At 38.5% G+C, this 17,797-nt stretch overlaps 1 protein-coding gene across 2 annotated transcripts in view; it reads left to right on the top strand.

Annotated features, from left to right (window-relative positions):
• Nsrp1 (nuclear speckle splicing regulatory protein 1) overlaps nucleotides 1–17,797 on the top strand; it is a 33,505-nt gene that overhangs the window by 4,134 nt on the left and 11,574 nt on the right. The gene's annotated exons all lie outside the window — the stretch shown is intronic.

Raw genomic sequence — 17,797 nt, 5'->3', positions numbered from 1 at the left:
TGTAGACCAGGCTGGCCTCGAACTCAGAAATCCGCCTGCCTCTGCCTCCCGAGTGCTGGGATTAAAGGCGTGCGCCACCACGCCCGGCTGTGTGAGCATTTCTATGCCAGGCGCATGTGTGCAGGTCAGGACAACTATGGAGAGTTGTCTGTCTCCTTGTAGTCTGTGGAGCTGACCTGGACCATTCTCCTGTGTTTGTGTCTTTATCTATCATAAGAGGCCGGATCACAGACATATACCACCGCATCTCACTTTTTTCAGGCTGTGTAGCAAGCACTTTTACCTGGCAAGCACCTCATTGACCTAGTTTCCCCTTTTAAGAAAGTACTGCGATATAGTCTACATGCCATATATGTCTGTTTTAATTTTAAAATTATATTTATTTGGTGTATGTATTTGTGCATGTGTGTGTCTGTATGATTGTATGCGCCATGGTGCTTGGGTGACAATCAGTCAGAGGGTGACTTGTAGGAGAGGGTTCCCACCTCCCGCATGTGGGTCTGGGTCATTAGGTTTGGTAGCCCCAGCCCGTTTCACCCTTTTACATTATATGGTTCATTAGTTTTTAAATAATTGTACAGTCATTACTATCTAATTTTATAGTAGTTTTAGTAGTTTTATCACCCAACAAGAAAATGGTATCCATTGTAGTTGCTCTCCAAACTGTGGCAACCTTTCTGTTTGTGTGGTCTTCTGACATTTCACATAAATGGAGTTTTGCAGTTGGGCAGGGGGTGGGAGAGTGTTTTGTCTGGTTCCTTGAAAATTAGCATAAGTATTCTTAAAGTTATAATGCATCAGTGTTTTGGGGGGGGGGGTTGGGTTTTTTTTTGTTTTTTGTTTTTTGGTTTTTTTTGAGACAGGGTTTCTCTGTGTAACCCTGGCTGTCCTGGAACTTACTTTGTAGACCAGGCTGGCCTCAAACTCAGAAATCTGCTTGCCTCTGCCTCCCAAGTGCTGGGATTAAAGGCGTGCGCCACCACTCCCCGCTTGCATCAGTGTTTTATGCTCCTTTTCATTCCTTTAATTTTTAAAAGATTTATTTATTATTATAAATAAGTACACTATTGCTGTCTTCAGACACTAGAAAAGGGCATCGGATCTCATTATGGGTGGTAATTTGGACCTTTGCAAGAGCAGTCAGTGCTCTTACCCGCTGAGCCATCTTGCCAGCCCCCTTCCTTTAATTTTTAATTTTTTTTTTTTATTCCTTGCTTTTCTGTGGATAGAACTTGGGACCTCACATATGACTACCTTTTCTTTTTTCTAATTAACTTTAATTTGAATGTGTGTATATGTGTGAACGTTGTGACTTAGGCACTTGTGCACACACATGCAGAGGCCGAACAAGAAAGTCAGATGTTTCTTCTGTCATTCTCCTTACTGCCTTGAGACAGTTTTCTCACTGAACTGGAAGCTTGCCATTAGGATTAGGCTTTCCAGCTAGTGAGCGCCCAAGATCCACTTGTCTACATTCCCCAATGCTGGGGTTATGCTCTGTTTTTTTATGGGTCCTAGGGAATCAAACTCAGGTCCTTGTGCTTGTACAGTAAGGGCTCTTACCAACTGAGCCACCCCTTCCCAGCCTTTATTATTGAATACTAATTCATTGTACTGCATTTTATTTAGTCATTAGTTGGTATGAATATGAGTTTCTGGCTATCGTAAGTAATTAGAAACTTCAGTATGTGTATAGATATTTGTATGGGCATGTAATTTTATTTATGTTGGATATATTCCTAGAAATGGTTTTGCTAGCAGATTTTTTTTTCGATATTTATATATTACTAACGTTGGCAGAATTATCAGAGTGGCAGCACTACTTTGCTTTGCTGACAGTGTTAATGTAAAGGTTCCAACACCTCACCATACCGCTGCTGTTTTGAGACAGGGTCTCAGTGTGTAGCTTTAGCTGTCCTGGACCTTGCTATGTAGACCTGACTGGCTTGAGACTCAGAGAGATCCACCTGCTTCGGCCTCCCAAGTGTTGAGATTAAAGGTGTGTGACACCCCACCCAGCTTCCTTTCTTAAGAGCATCGAGTGGCACCTCATTGTGATTTAATTTGCATCTTCCTGATGGCCAGTGATTTGAAGAAATGTCTGTTCATTTCATTTACCTACATTTTAAATACTGGGTTGTCATTTATATGAGTTATAATAGTTCTTTATGTATTCTACTGTAACTTCTACTTAGATATATGATGTGTAAATACATTTTTTTCATTTATGGGTTGTCTTCATTTTCTTGATAATGTGTATTGAAGGATGAAATTTCAATTTTGAGAACAGCATTTTCTCTTGCTAGTGGTGGTTCCACACCTCAGAAAAACACTGCCTAATTGAATGCCACAAAACTTTACACCTATGTTTTCTTCTAAGGGCTCTGTAGTTTTACCTTTTAAGTTTTTAGCCAATTTTGTGTTAATTTTTGTTTGTGGTCTGAAATAGTGATGGAACCTCATTCTTTTGAATATAACTATGTAGTTCTTGCACACTGCACTGTGTGCATTAGATTATCTACACTGTTTCCCATTAGATTATCTAGTGTTTCTGTGGCTTATTTTAATACACAAGTTATTATTTAAAATATTTACCATGGAGCCTATACAAAGCTTGGGTAACTTGTCATTTCTTTTCCCATGAAACAATCATGGCATGCATGCTTTGTAAACAATGCAACATGAGACTATTGGTGTTGTTTGTCTTCTCTGTTGTGAACTGGAGGTGGTGGGAGCGGAACAATGACCACCCTAGAGTCAGACAAGATGTTCATGGACCATTTTGCTTTAGCTTTCTTCCTCCCTTCCTTCCATATGGGGACTGTGGTCATGTAAGTGGAGGAAGACTTGAGAAGCCAAATAGGAAGTGGGATAACCAGAGAGTAGCAGCAAGAAGACCCAAGCAATGAGAAATAGAGGCATGTGATGGGCTTGGGAAACTAGGGACCAGGATTGCCTGGTGGGAAGTAGGATTAGCCAGATTCTAGAAGATTATGAAGCAAGTATGGAGATTGAGTTTTAGGTAGGAAGACATGAAGAAATAGCTGAGTCCTCTTAACCTTAATCTTACATTGGTGGACCTTCCCCACCAGCCAAGGCAAGGGAAATACGGGTTAATTCTTAATGAACAGGATGTAAAGCTGCCCCCTGCATAGTCTACTTGCCTGAAAAGCATTTGTCTGGTTCATTCCAGCTAAGAATGAACATTTCTTAGCTGAGAATGTACATTTCTTAAATAGATTCCTTAAATATTTGTGAAGCCTAAATAATGTCAAAACTTCATTTTTTCATAACCAGTTTAAACAGCTGTAAAATGAGGAGTGCTTTAAAGAATATGCAGAAGCAGACTTTATGGATCCCTCCCTGGAAAAGCATTAGCTACAGCAGGAGAAAAGCTGCTGCAAAGCAAACCTCTTGCTCTTTAGCTTTGTTTTGTTTACTTGACAGCTCATCAGAAACAACTAAAGATCCCAAATTTAAGATCATACTTTATTATCTCCCATGGTCCAGCAGAGGGGGCACTAGCACATGAGTTCTGTTGTGATGAAGGGCCCAAAGCAGTTCTGTGGAGATCAGAGGACAAATGAGCTGTGGGTCCTTGTTTGTCCCTTTATTTGAGGCAAGTTCTTTGTTTTTCATATACATATACCACGCTAGCTGGTTCTCTAGCTCTAAGGAATTCTGTTTCTGCCTCCCACCTTGCCGTGGGAGCACTGGAGTTACAGTGATGCATCCATCTTTAAAGGATTCCAGGATTTGAAATCTGTCCTTAGTACTACAAGCACTTTATCTACTAAGTCATCCTGCAGCCCCATGATTAACTTTGCATAGAAGAATGGTAGTCTAGTACTTGTTATTTACATGGCTTTTTTAAACTATCAGAACTAATTAGGATTATTTACTGGCTTGTTCAGAGGAGAGAAGATAGTAGAGGCAGTGAAAGGTTCTAACCCTAAGTGAGAATGCTCCGTCCAGTCGTCTGAGTGGCTCCTCATCATTACATTGTGTTGATTGCAATCTTCCCGATGTATTCTCTCTCCAACCCTGTCACTACCCCTTCATGCTCATCTTTTGGACTATTTTAGTAGCTTTTTAAATTGTTTCCTTATTGCTTTCTCCTTGGATTCATCTTAAATACCAGTGTCAGTCAGTCTGATCTTCTAAAGCATGGTTCTAATCATAGTACTACTACTTAGTTCTCCAGTCTAGTTATGTTTAATGCTTTGACCTTCAAATGACTGTTAGCATTTTCACCTAACTCTTTCTTCCTGCCAAGCACACTGTCATGGCATTAGTTCTTACAGCTATGTTTCTTTAGAATGTAAGTTTCTGCAAACATCTCTACATCTCCATACTACAGCCACCTTTCAGAATTGAGAGCAAGTGTTACTTCATGAGATGGTATTTGGTTTTTCTCAGTGCACACACCTCCATGTGGGTGGAGGCCAGAATAGGGTGTCTGATGCCCTCTTCTGTCACTATCCATCCATTTCTTTGGAGACAGGGTCTCTGTCTCAAAAACAGAACCTGGGGCTTGGTCTTTCTCATCTGGACTAGAAGTCAGCAAGACCCAGCCATCCGTATACACATCCCTAAGAGCTAGGCTTATGGAGTTGTAGAGATGCCCAGTTTGTTATGTGAATGTTGAGATTTGAGCTCTGGTCCTCATGATTGCAGAGCAGGCTATATTTAACCACTGAGTCATATCTTCAGTCTACTAATACAATTTTATTTACATAAACAGGCGAGCTGGATCTGGCCAATAGCTTTCTGACTCTTCTGGTCGTCATGTTTCTGTGTGTCTCTCTCCCTCCCCTTTTTTCTTTCCCCTCTTCCTGCCCATTCTCTTCTGTTTTTGAGATAGGATCTCATTATCTACCCAAGGGAGACTTTGAATGTGATCCTCCTGTGTCGGCCTCCTGAGTACCACAAGCAGTGTTACCATGCCAAGCCTGTATGGTTATTTTCAGAAGTACCCATGATAACAAAATATGTCATGTGTCATAACAATTCGTGACTAATAGAACAAAGCCATATGTTTTGTAAGCCGAAGACAGAAGAACATGAAACTTCCTGTTAGATGTTTATCCGTGGTGAGTGCTTGTTTATTTTACTGAACTCAGTGAAGCTTGCTTTCACCCTTACCAATTAAAATGCTTATTTCTAAGAAAAAAATGTACGTGTGAAATCTAGTATTACAGCATAATATAGTGTATATAGCTGAAAATTGTTGTTTTAGGACCAAAACAAAACTGAAGTAATGTTAAACTAGAAAGCTAAAGTTCATCATCTTAGAACTGACATATATGCACATGTATATGTATACACACCGTCACTCAGAAGCCGTAGTGTGCCACTGTGTATGCTCAGCATTGTCATCCAGGAGTCAGGCACTGAATAAATACTGATAAGAGAAACACTAAAGCCCAGTGTGAGCTAAGAGAGGCCTAGATGATAAGAACCAATTCTAAAAAAATCTAAGGCAGATTAAAGATGATTGTACTAGAATTAAGAAATGTGGCCAAGAATGGTGGCACGAGCCTATAATTGGCAGCACTTAGAGAAAGTGGAGGTAGAAGGATCAGAAGTTCAAAGCCAGTCCTGGCTACATAGCAAAGTTAGAGGTCAGCCTGGCCTGTATGAAATGTTGTACCTACCAAGAGTAAAGAGGAGCAGAATAGTGAGCTGATAGGAGACTAGGGTGAGGCTTGGTGGTAGAACACTTGCAGAGCTGTGCAATCAGTCAGGCGACAAAAGCTAAATGTCTAAAATTCTTAAATTATCAAACACCTGAATTTCTGATTTCTGATGAAAAACTAATTCATTTTGAAGCCTGTTTGGCTGGTTAATAATAAGACAATGTAAAAATTTTGATCTAGCAGAGTATTATAATGGAGTTGAATCGATGTTGTAACTTTGGCTTTCATCAGTTATAATCAGATAATATCCTATTACTCGGCATGTGTCTTGTGTAGATCAAATAAATGACAGGTTTTTTTTAATGTGAAGAAGTTTGGATTATTTTAATGACAACTAATAATGTTAACTTTTCTCATCTGCTACTAAACCAAGTCTTATGAGACGGAATGTACCTAAGCAGCAGCATACACCGTGAGGTGCTTAAAGCAGTTCTGCAGCTTTGCTAAAAACCATCCCTGTTGTCTGGCAGTGAGAAGAAAGCAAAGCAAAAAAAGAGAAAAGAATGAGATTTAAAAGCCCGGCGTGGTGGCGCACGCCTTTAATCCCAGCACTTGGGAGGCAGAGGCAGGAGGATTTCTGAGTTCAAGGCCAGCCTGGTCTACAGAGTGAGTTCCAGGACAGCCAGGGCTATACAGGGAAACTCTGTCTCAAAAAAACAAAAAACAAAAAAAAAAGAATGAGATTTAAAACAAAACAAAACCAGGCAAAAGACTCCTAGCTGGGAGAAGTAGTTGAGCGTGCAGATACTGAAGGTGGATGGGCAAGGAACTCCTTTCCCCAGGAAGAGTGTGATATTGATCTGAGGCTTTCTAGATAAATAAAATTACTTTGTAAATCTTGTTTGTATTTATGTCCCTTTGGTCAAATTGATTCATGTTGGCATGTTGGGCAAATTTTTAAAAAATTCCTTTTTTCCCTTCTGAAATAAAGTGACAGTAGAGTTTGTATATTTCAACTCAGGATTTATTCTCTCTCCATCTGTCTCATTTCCTTCCTTCCTTCCTTCCTTTCTCTCTCCTTCTTTGTTTCTATCTCTATGGTGTCTGTTTAATGAGACACTTGGCTTATACTTTCATTAGTTCTTTAGAAATCATTTCTTTCCATTTTTTTGGACATAGTCTTGTTCATTGCATGTATCGTACATATGTTTTTGTCTAAAGCTGGAGATTAACGTCTTATAATGTAGCAACACAAAATCTCAGAATTCATCTGCTTTTTAAAATTTACTTATTTTTATTTCATATGCATTGATATTTTCCCTGCATGAATGTCTGTGTGAGGGTGTAGTATCCTTCTGGAACTGGCTGGGTCACATAGAGTTGTGGCAGTGCTCGTGACTTCTCTCTCTCTAGTCCCATGGTTTGTAAAAATGTGTAATTATTGTTAACATTTGTGTGTGTGTTGCTGGTGACTTGGCCCAGAGCCATGCATCACTGAGCTGTGTCTCTTAACTGTTTGTATTGTAACTTTTCTGAACTCATTCTGCAATGCTTATGATCTTTGTATTGCTGCTGAAGTCTGTTATCCTAGATGACAGCCACTGATTTATCCTACTAAAACATTTGGAACTAGTTAAGTGTCCCATGCTTGTGACAGTGGATTAATTCATGTTATATCAGGCCTGTAGTTTACAGTTCTGCTATAGCTTTTACTCTTGTATAGCTTCAAGAGCAGTTCCAAAATGCTTAAAATCCTCTGGGCTCTTGCCTTAAGTTGTGTATGTACATGGCCTTCAAGATCCCTTGGAGCATATAGGAACTTTGTTTTTATTTCCTGACAGGGTCTCATCTTGTATGTTGGCTAACATTGAACTTGTCCTGCTTCAGCCTTCCAAATACTAGAATTACAACTCTGCCTCCATGTTTGACTTTCTTTGGGACTTTCAGAACTGTCCCTTTTAGTGTGCATTTTTGCTTGTTTGTTTTGAGATAAATTCTCAGGTTTTCCATTTATCGCCCAGCCTGGTCTCAAACTTCTGGACTTGAATGATCCTCCAACCCTGTTCTCTTGTCCTCTTGGGGAGCTAGCTGTAGGCCAACATGCCAGGCTATGGTTAGCTTGTTGTTTAATCTAGCTATCATGATAAAATAACATTAACCTTGTGAAAATAACTCATTCTTGCTTTCCCATAATTTCCCCCACTGTTCTTCACTAGTTCTTTTGCTCTTGCTTTCTATTTCTGAGATTGAGTTTTAAACAAGTGTTCTTAGGAACATTTTTTCCTAAGTTTTGATGGTGGAGGAGTGTTTGCCTCTTGGTTTTACCAATTGTAAAACCTAGAATAAAAATTGTATTGGGCATTAGATTAATTTTTTTTCTTTTTTCCAGTATTTGTTATTGCTGTGGATTATACTGATAGATTTTCCCTAAAGTGAGACCACTCTTTTTATTGCTAACATATACCCCACTTGGTCTTGGTATATATGTGCAACTGTTTTTAAATTGTAAAATGGAACATAAAATACGTCTTTTATTAAATTAAAAAATTATTGTGTTTTATGTGCATATATGTATATGCACTGTTTGCATGCCCAATTCCCTGATGAAGAGGCCAGAAGAGGGCAACATCCCCTGGAATTATTATTGAGAGTTTTAAGCTACCATGGGGTCCTGTAACTTCCAAAGGGGTTGTGACCCATAGGCTAAAAATCACTGCCCTAGCCGGGCGTGGTGGCCCACCCCTTTAATCCCAGCACTTGAGGGGCAGAGGCAGACAGATTTCTGAGTTCTAGGCCAGCCTGGTGTCTACAAAGTGAGTTCCAGGACAGCCAGGGTTACACAGAGAAACCCTGTTTCAAAAAACAAAACAAACAAAAAAGGAATCACGCCCTAGGGTGTGTTTAGGCCCAGCATTTGGTAAACTTCTTACTTTAGAGGTTTGAACTTGCACGTGAAGACTGTTGTTTTGTTTTACTTGAAATGTTTCTTACCTCCACCCTGTTCAGTCCTTCTCAAATTCATATGAGACATATTTTAGGCGAACATTCTACTATTGAGTTAGCCACTTGTACTAGGGTGGACTAAACAAAATTCCAGTCCCTCCTGTGTCCCCAAGACAATCACTTAATCAGTTTGTGCTCCTGTATAATTTCCAGCCAAGGGCAGAAATGACATATTTGCCTTTCCCAAAAAAAGATGTATGTAAAAGCTCACATCTACCTTGCTGCTTTCAATGTGAAGCCGATTAATCTTGTCTTCTGCTATTTGTGTTTCTTGCTTCAAAATGCCGGCCAAAGGGTGGTGCACTCCCACCTTTTCTTGCACACAGCCTCTGTGGGTAGTTTGATTCCTGCCTTCTGTCTTTGTGCTTTGGGAATAGAGGGTAACTGTTACTACTATCAAGCATGATGTAGGTTTCCTGTCTCATTTCAAGGGAGTAGGAGGAAAATGAGGCTGCAGTATGTAGTAATTTGTGGTTTGTAGCAGAGTTTGAACTTTGTTTCCTAGCTTTGGTATCTTAGATGATTCTGTCATTTCTTTGTCTCACTTTCCATGGCACTGCACAACTATAATTCCAGCACTGCAGAGTCCAAGGCAGGGGAGCCTGAGTTAGAGGCCAGCCTAGGGTATATCTCAAAACCTTGTCTCCAAAACAAAACCAGAAAGCCTCACCCTGTGATACCATCTAATTAAAGTTTATTTTAAAGATAAAAATAGTTTATCTTAAGTGCCTAGTTGTGGTTGAAGTGCAGTAAGTTGTTACTACACAGTAAGACCTTCTCTGTTACAGTCGTTACCAGCAATGGCACCTAATGACTGTATGTTTCCTGGGCTGGCTCCATCCCACTTGGCATTTGATGGCAATATTTAGTTGCCTGGCTTTTTTTGTGGGCTTTTTAATGTAAGTTAACTTCCAATTTGGGCTGTAGCTGTTAGCTCCGAGGCATTATATTAGGAAATTCACCAATAAGGCACCGATATTAGTAGTTATTTTTTGGAATTATCACTGGTTTATTGGACTTATATACAAGCTCATTGCATCTTTCTTGCTTATCCTATTTTACCAACAATGTATAGTTAGAAGCCAATAAAAATTTTACCTCCAAATTGCAGTTAAATAACAAAATTAGTTTGTTTTATTTGTCCAGAACTATATACATCTTCATATAGCATACTGACAGGCTTTGATTATTTCAGCTTTACCATAGAAATCATTTAAAAAAGCTTTTCCTTTCTTTTTATGACATGCCTCAGTGTTTATTGTCTGACAAAAAGTAATAATCCCACATCTCACTCTTCGACTTATCGAGAGCTCAAAATAAAATAGATCAGATCACTTTCTGAAACAAAATTACTTTATTAGTTTAGTAATAATTTGAGGTTACTTTAAAGATAAGAAGCAGCATTTGGGAGGAGATTCATTTCCTGCCTCCCAGCCTTATCTGCAAGAACTACATCTTTAGTGTCAAGAGACTGTGTGTTTATAACAGAACTCTAATAAAGTCTGTCCTGGGCATACTGCACACCTGACTTGGTCATTGCCATTATCTAAGGGGTTCAAACTATTGCTTGTCTTTAAAAAGAGAAATACACTGCCAAGTATATTTCATTAAAATTGGCCTTGCATAGGAAGGATAATAAGACCTTTGGCTCTTCTGAGTGTGCTAGCTGTTGCCAGCATGGTTTATAGTGTTGCTTTTGAAAATAAGTTTGTGTTTCTAACTGAAAAAACATACAGAATTTTTTTTATTGATAAGTTAAAGTTGAAAGAGATACCATTTTCTCTCTCTCTCTCTCCATATATATATAACCATTATATATATATATTTATATATGTTTTCATTAAACTTGTTTTTTAACACTAATTTTGATTGCTGTAACATGAGGTACAGAAAATATGATCTCAGGATTTTTTTTCCTTTTTTTGTCGTCTTACACTATGTGTCATAAAACTATACTGTTTTCATTATGAGAAACTGAGAATTGACTTTTTACATGCGCTTTATGCTGCTCACACTTTTTGCTGTGGCTTTTTATCTCAGAGAAATTATCACACAAAGCAGGTAAGATGGAATTTCAGGCCTGTATCCTTCATTAGCACATGCCTATGTAGAAATGACTGGTTTCTTCAACAAGCACAAGAACTATTACACGCAGCAGACGTCTGTTCTGAGTTGTTACTAACAACCGTCATTTCCAGGCACACTGAAGTCTTCAGTCTGCACTTGTCCTGAGTTATCTCTTTGTTCCCTACCTCTTATCCTCTCTTGCATTCCTTTTTAATGATACTTGATAGATAATACATTATTTTTACATAGATAGTTCTTAAATTGTATTTTATTTATTATATTAGAGATTGAACCCAGGACCTCACGCATGTTAGGCAAATCTTCCACTTGGCCATATCCCAAACACCCTTGGGGTGTGTGAGAGAGTTTTTGAGTTATAGATCTCATTATTTTCAGTTAAAACTATCTAACTTCAACATACACAACTGTTTTACCCATCTGAGAGTCAAAACTTAAATTACTTTGAGTTTCCTGCTGCTACAGTGATGATTAATTTTTTTAAAAAATGTACATGTTCATGTCTAACATGTATAGAGTTTCTTTGGGGGTATATATCCAGGTATAGGAACTTCTAATGTTTTCTCATTAAATATGAATTTTATTTTGTCTTCTGATATATAACCTTTATCAGATTAAAGATTTTTTTTTAATTTAAAGTTTACTATTTTCTATACGTGTATGAATGAATGTTCTGCTTGCATGTATGTCTGTGCATCATGTGCATACAGTGAAGCCTAAAAAGGTGTTAGATCCCCTGGGACTGCAGTTAGAGACCATTTTAAACCACCACGTGGATGCTGGGAGTAGAATCCAGGTCCTCTGGGAGAGCAGCCAGTGCTCTTAACTCCTTAGTCACCTCTCTGGCAAGCTTATTTTTACTTTCTGTATATATATGTGTGTGTGTGTGTGTGTTTGTATGTATCTGTTATGTGCCTGGTATCTGTGGATGTCAGATCCTTAGAGAATTGGAGTTAAAGATGGTTGTGAGCCATGTGGACACTAAGAACTAAACCCAGGTTTTACGGGAGAGCTGCAAGTGCCCTTAGTTGATGAGCCATTTCTCCACCACTTTCATTAATTTATTTTTGATTTATTTTGTTTAATGTTTGTGAATACATGCAATGCCATGAATAGGGAGGTCAGAGAAAAACTTAGGAGTCAGTTCTCTCCTACCTTGTAGGTCCCAGGGATCAAACTCAGACTGCCAAGCTTGGTGGCAAGTGCCTTAGCCCTTTGAGTTATCTCCCTATCACCACACATCTTTATCAATCAAATAGATACCAAATGCTTTTATGAAACGCACTGAAGTAAGAGTGGTGCTATTTTTCTTCTGTACATGTGATCTTATTACATATCCAAATATTAAACCACTCATATTTCTGCTCGATGTCCTTTTTGAGTAAGACATATTTTTAAATTTTTTATTTTTAATTATCTGTGGCCATGTGGGGACATATGCACATGGCAGAGGTGCTTTCTCCCCTGGAGCTGGAGTTGCAGGTGGTATTGGGTTGCCGAATGTAGGTTCTAGGGACTGAGCATGAGTCCTCTTAGGATGCTGAGCCATCTCTCTTGCCCCCAAATGGATTATGCTTAATACATGAATAGGCTTATTTCATATACATATATGCACACGTACATACACATAAGGCTTATAGTCTCCAAATATACCTGTGGGTTTTAATTTATGGTGGTCACTGATGACATGAAGTTGATACTATTAACTGATTAATATTAATTCTATTACTTGAGGGGTGGGGCATACCACTCCATTTGAGCCACATGTAGAAGCATTAGGGCTAGGTTGGATTTGTTTTGTTTTGTTTGAGACATTTACGTCATTGGTCCTCAACCTTCTAATGCTTTGACCCTTTAATACAGTTCCTCATGTTGTGGGGACCCCAATCATAAAATTATTTTCATTGCTACTTTATAAATGTAATTTTGCTACTGTTATAAATTATAATATAAATATCTGCTGTGTGATTATTGAGAACTACTACTTTTGGTGGTACAATGTGACCTTGAAGCCAGTGATTTCCCCTCCTATATCTGGCTGGAACACCAGTTTTGATCTAGAGATAGAAAGAGGGAGGAAAAAGTGTGGTCCAGAATCTCTCTTTTTTGTTTGTTTGAGACAGGGTTTACTATGTAGCTTTTGCTGTTCTGAAACTTGCTCTGTAGACCAGGCTGGCCTTGAAGTCACAGAGTCAATCACCTGCCTCTGCCTTCCACTGCTGAGATTAAAGGTGTGTGCAACCACTGCCACACAGACAATGGTCCCGAGTCTTTATTGTGTTTTACGTGAGAATTACAAGGCTGGGTGGTGGAAATAGTCTACAAATTGCAAATTTGAGCCGTGTGGGCTCTGGCCGTTATGGCCTATCTGGTCATAGCCAGTTACTGCTTCTTGGAATATAAGAGCCTGCTGGAGGAGGTGGTTTAGAGTTTAGGATCTGATTTGGTAGGTGACATGAAAGGTGTGCTCCTGGCAATCCTTTACTTAAGAATTAGCTAGTCCTCAGAGGAGCATTCTCCCTAGAACATCAGATATATAGAGAAGTAAGAACATATAATTGGTGTATTGGTTCTGGGATGAAACGGTGGCAAATAGGTAAATACAGACTATAAGAAAATGCAGAAGTTATCTGTTCTTATTCCTGTTTTTAGAAGAATAAATTTAGTCTTGCAAAAAGCTAGGTGTTCCCATGCCCCTTGCTTTCTATTATTTATAACTGTGTGTGTGTGTGTGTGTGTGTGTGTGTGTGTGTGTGTGTGTGTAAAATAGGTCTGGGCTGGAAAGAGGCTTGGTGGTTCAGAGCACTGGTTATTCTTCACAGGACTAGGGTTCAGATCCCAGCATCAACATGGTGGCTCACAACTGTCTATAATTTTATTTCCAGGAGATCAGGGCACCAGACACACACTTGGTAGACAGACAAACATTTATTCAGATAAATACCTATACACATAAAATAAAAATTAAACGTAAGAAAAGTAGAGAGGTCTGGGGACATGGCTCAGTCAGGTGTGTGAGCCTGAGGATACAAGTTCAGATGCCCAGGACTCTTGTCGACGATGCACGCCTATAGTCGGAGCTGGGGCATGAATACGAGCAGAATTCTGGAGCTTACCAGTCAGTGAATGAAACCCATCTCAAAAACTGAGGTGGAGACTGATGGAGGCCAGACACTGACAGAGGAGAGCACCAGAAATCACTGTCTGGCCTCTGGACGTTCCCATACAGGTGAGTATACACTTGTGCATTTGCACACACACAAAATGGGGATTGTTTGGTCCTTGAAAATTTAATAGAAATCTATAAAACTTCGAGGGTTTAAGGCTATAGAAAAAGAATGATTCTTTTTTATTTTTTGGTTATTAGCCTGTTTTTAATTTATACTTCTTAGATTTTCAGATTTGTTTACAGAACTATTCATGATAGTTTTTAATACTTTCATCTATCATCATTTGTATCTTCTCATTTTTCTGATTGCTCTTACAGTATCTTACTTAACTAATCTTTTCAAAAGACCAGCTTTTGATTTGTTCATCTTTGTATTTTGCTAAGTTATTCTTTATTGATTACTTCTCCAGTCTTGTTCCCTTTCTTATAAGAACATCCTTTTGAGCACAGTTTTAGCTGATTCCTTGGTGAATGAGTTTCAGTAATACTTGGGGAGTACTTTCTCTTGTAATAGTCGTTCCTATGTCAGAACAAAGCAACCTCATAGAAAGTTACACAGTCCTGAACTTCTCCTCCTGATTGTATGAGCCAACAGTATAGGTTTGTTTGTTTGTTTGTTTGTTTGTTTGTTTTATCCATTTTTTTCTTTATATGTATGACAATGTGCGTGCATGTGAATTTGCTTGGGTGTGGGCATACATGGGTATGGTTGTACATGTGTGAGTGAGTGTATAGAGGCCAGAGGTGGATGTCAGGAATCATCAGAGTTGTCTTTATACCTTATTCATTCAGCTAGTTCCCTCTGGGAACCCCTGCCTCTGCCTTCTGAGGCTGGGATTATGGGTGGGCCACCACATCCACCAATCATGCATTTGGGTTCTGAACTCCAGTACTGACTCTTGAACAATTGAGTCATTTCCCTTGCCCCAGAATATGCTAAGCATGGCAGGATAGTACATACCTGTAATTTCAGCCCTTAGGAGGTTGAGGCAGGAATAATGGAATATTTGAGGCCAGTCTGGGCTCCACAGTGAAGATCGATCCAAAAATAAAAAAAGATGGAGGAACCCATGAAACTAGTTAAAAAAAAATTATATGACTATTTTAGCATAAAGTGAGTTGTGGTTCTCATTCAAGTGAAGGAGATAAAGTGACAAAACTGATGAGCCGATGCTTAGAAAAATCGGTGCAGGGAAGCCTCGATTCTTCAGAAGGATAGGATGAAAGACTTCATTCAGAAACACACGTCAGAGCAGGAACATGTAAAGTCAAGTTGATAGGTTGCTAGAAGTGAAATCTATAACCAAGGCAATTTCAGTACAGCAGAGAGAGCTAAGCTGAGCAGCTGAGTCTAAACATTGTAAATAAATTAAACTATATCTAGAATGAAAGCATACTGCAGTGTAAGACTGATTTTAAGAACAGAAAGCAGGTAAGCAAAAATAGAATCCAGAGTATGTAGCAGAAATAGGTCAAAATCAAGTATATATACTACAGAGTGAACAAAGGCAGCAGCTGTGCACAGAATAGGAGCTCGTACAAAATCCCTCTCAGAGAAAACTAGGTAACTAGTTATCTTCTATTCTTGGTTGCTCAGTGAGAAATGGCCTTATCAAAGCACTCCTAATATAGTCTGGAAAAAAAATACACTTTTCCTTTTTTTATTGAGACGGGGTTTCCTACGTAGTTCTGTCTGTCCTGGGACTCACTATGTAGACCAGCCTGGCGTTGGATCTGCCTGCCTCTGCCTTTCCAGTACTGGGGCTAGAATTAACAGTGTGTACCACCACACCCAGATAGTTTGTGAAATTTTACTTCTTGGGAGTGATTTATTCATGTGTGTGTGTTTATATAATTTCATGATCTATTTGAGCAGAGATGTCTTACTAGGATTCTATTTACTGGCAATAGTGCCCAGTATGGTGTCTTTTACACAGCAAGATCCTCAAGTGATGTTAAAAGTGTTAAAACAGTAAAGCCATTTTTTTTTTAAAGTTAAATTTCCACTACTGAAATATCATAGTATTTAATAAAATAAATTTGTGTGCTTGACTTCCTCGTGTACTCAAAATCCTAACCATGGATAATTTTAAGTCCTGACAAGTACTAAGCCAAACTTCTCTGTGTAGGTATTTCACAGATGAGGGGGATTAGCTTGGTCTTCAGTTCATAGGAAAAATCTCACACACTTGTCACAACTCCTAAACAGGTTTTGCATTAATAATGAGTATAAATATAAGTAAATTAAGCATATAACAGAGATTGCCGAGTCTCAGGACTGCTAAATGGTAAATTGTCCATTACTAAGTTAAAAAAAGAACAGGGAGTTCTCATCTCTTGAGTTCCCAACACAGCAGATCGTAGCTGTGAGCCTTTTGGAAAGAAGTATTAGTTCTTGAACTGTTTTTTATTTAGCTAAGAACTATTTTGGATGTGGGTAGGTAAACTCTTATTTCAGGAAAAAGGCAATAAATCTTGCTGCAGCCCCCACCCCCATACCTTATTAGGCGCAGGACAGGTTAATTTCTATAAAATGCAAATGCAAAACTTTGGTATAGCTAAAGATTATGATATATATATATATATAGTCATATATATATATATGTATGTATATATATATATAGTGGCCCATATCTGTAAGTTTCTCAGTGTTGCACAGCCTCTTGGTGAGAGCACACCAGCAGCATTTGCAGAACTGCCTCTTGTTAATCATTACGGCCCAGGAGACAGTTCAGCTAAATGGTGGCGAAAAAGTCTCCTCGTTAGACCAGTGTAGCAAACATTGGATTGCTTGAATTGGTTTAATGTCAGAGTGCATAAACAAAGAAAATCAAATTGGAGAATCTTCTGAATTGTGTAGTTCTCAATGCCCATACCTGACAGCATTATTTATCTTTAACCCTTAGAATTATGTGCTAATAGGATAAATGCTAATTTTTCTTATCTGAAACCAGAATAGACAGACAGAAGCCTACTTGCTTAGGGGCTAAGGTTGTTAAACTAAAACATTTGTTAACCTTCAGGTTTTGTAGACCTTTTTTTTTTTTTTTTTTTTTAAGATTTTTGGCAGAAAATGTATATATACTTTTTAAGTATTTGTATGGGTTTTGTTTTTTTTTTTTTCACTTTTAGGGTGGTCCAAATATTTATATATAATCTTTCTTATAAAATAAAATCTTTAAAGGCTCTTAGAGAAAATTATTTTCGTCTTAAGTTTAAAATGAATGGTACTGGGCTGGTGAGATGGCTCAGCAGGTAAGAGCACTGAATGCTCTTCTGAAGGTTCTGAGTTCAAATCCCAGCAACCACATTGTGGCACACAACCACCCATAATGAGATCTGGTGCCCGAGTGAGGTCAACCGGAGTGAGCAGAGGTCCTAAAATTCAATTCCCAACAACCACATGAAGGCTCACAACCATCTTGCACAGCTACAGTGTACTCATATACATAAACAAATATTTTTTAAAAAAAGAATAGTACTCTATGGTTCAACCAAAAGGTACCATTAATGATTATTCTTTGTAAATTTACTCAGAACTGGTCTTAGGCAGAATTAGAATTGTTTGTTTGCTTATGCTTTAGTAATCAACTAATGAGTGTATTTTGTAGTTTGAGCATATTTATCTCCCCACCCCACCCCCTGACTTGAGCTACATGTATATTGTGAAGTAGGAACTATTAAATGGTAGAGATGTTGAAGTGGGGAAATTTGACACATGTATGAAACAGGAACTCAGATCTCTGAATCTCTTGTGTGATTTTGAACTTCTTCCTTATGTTCTGTAGTCTAGAAACTACACACTGATTCAGTGTTGACGGTAGTTATATATCATAGTTTTATTTTATGCATGTATGAAATCTATTTTTTCCCGTTCTTAGTTCATTGTTGCTTTCTCTGA

The sequence above is a fragment of the Mus caroli genome, chromosome 11 (genome assembly GCF_900094665.2).
Source record: "Mus caroli chromosome 11, CAROLI_EIJ_v1.1, whole genome shotgun sequence".
NCBI classification, from domain to species: domain Eukaryota; kingdom Metazoa; phylum Chordata; class Mammalia; order Rodentia; family Muridae; genus Mus; species Mus caroli.
Note: the sequence above shows the minus strand (reverse complement) of the source record. Positions and strands in the feature narration are given on the sequence as shown.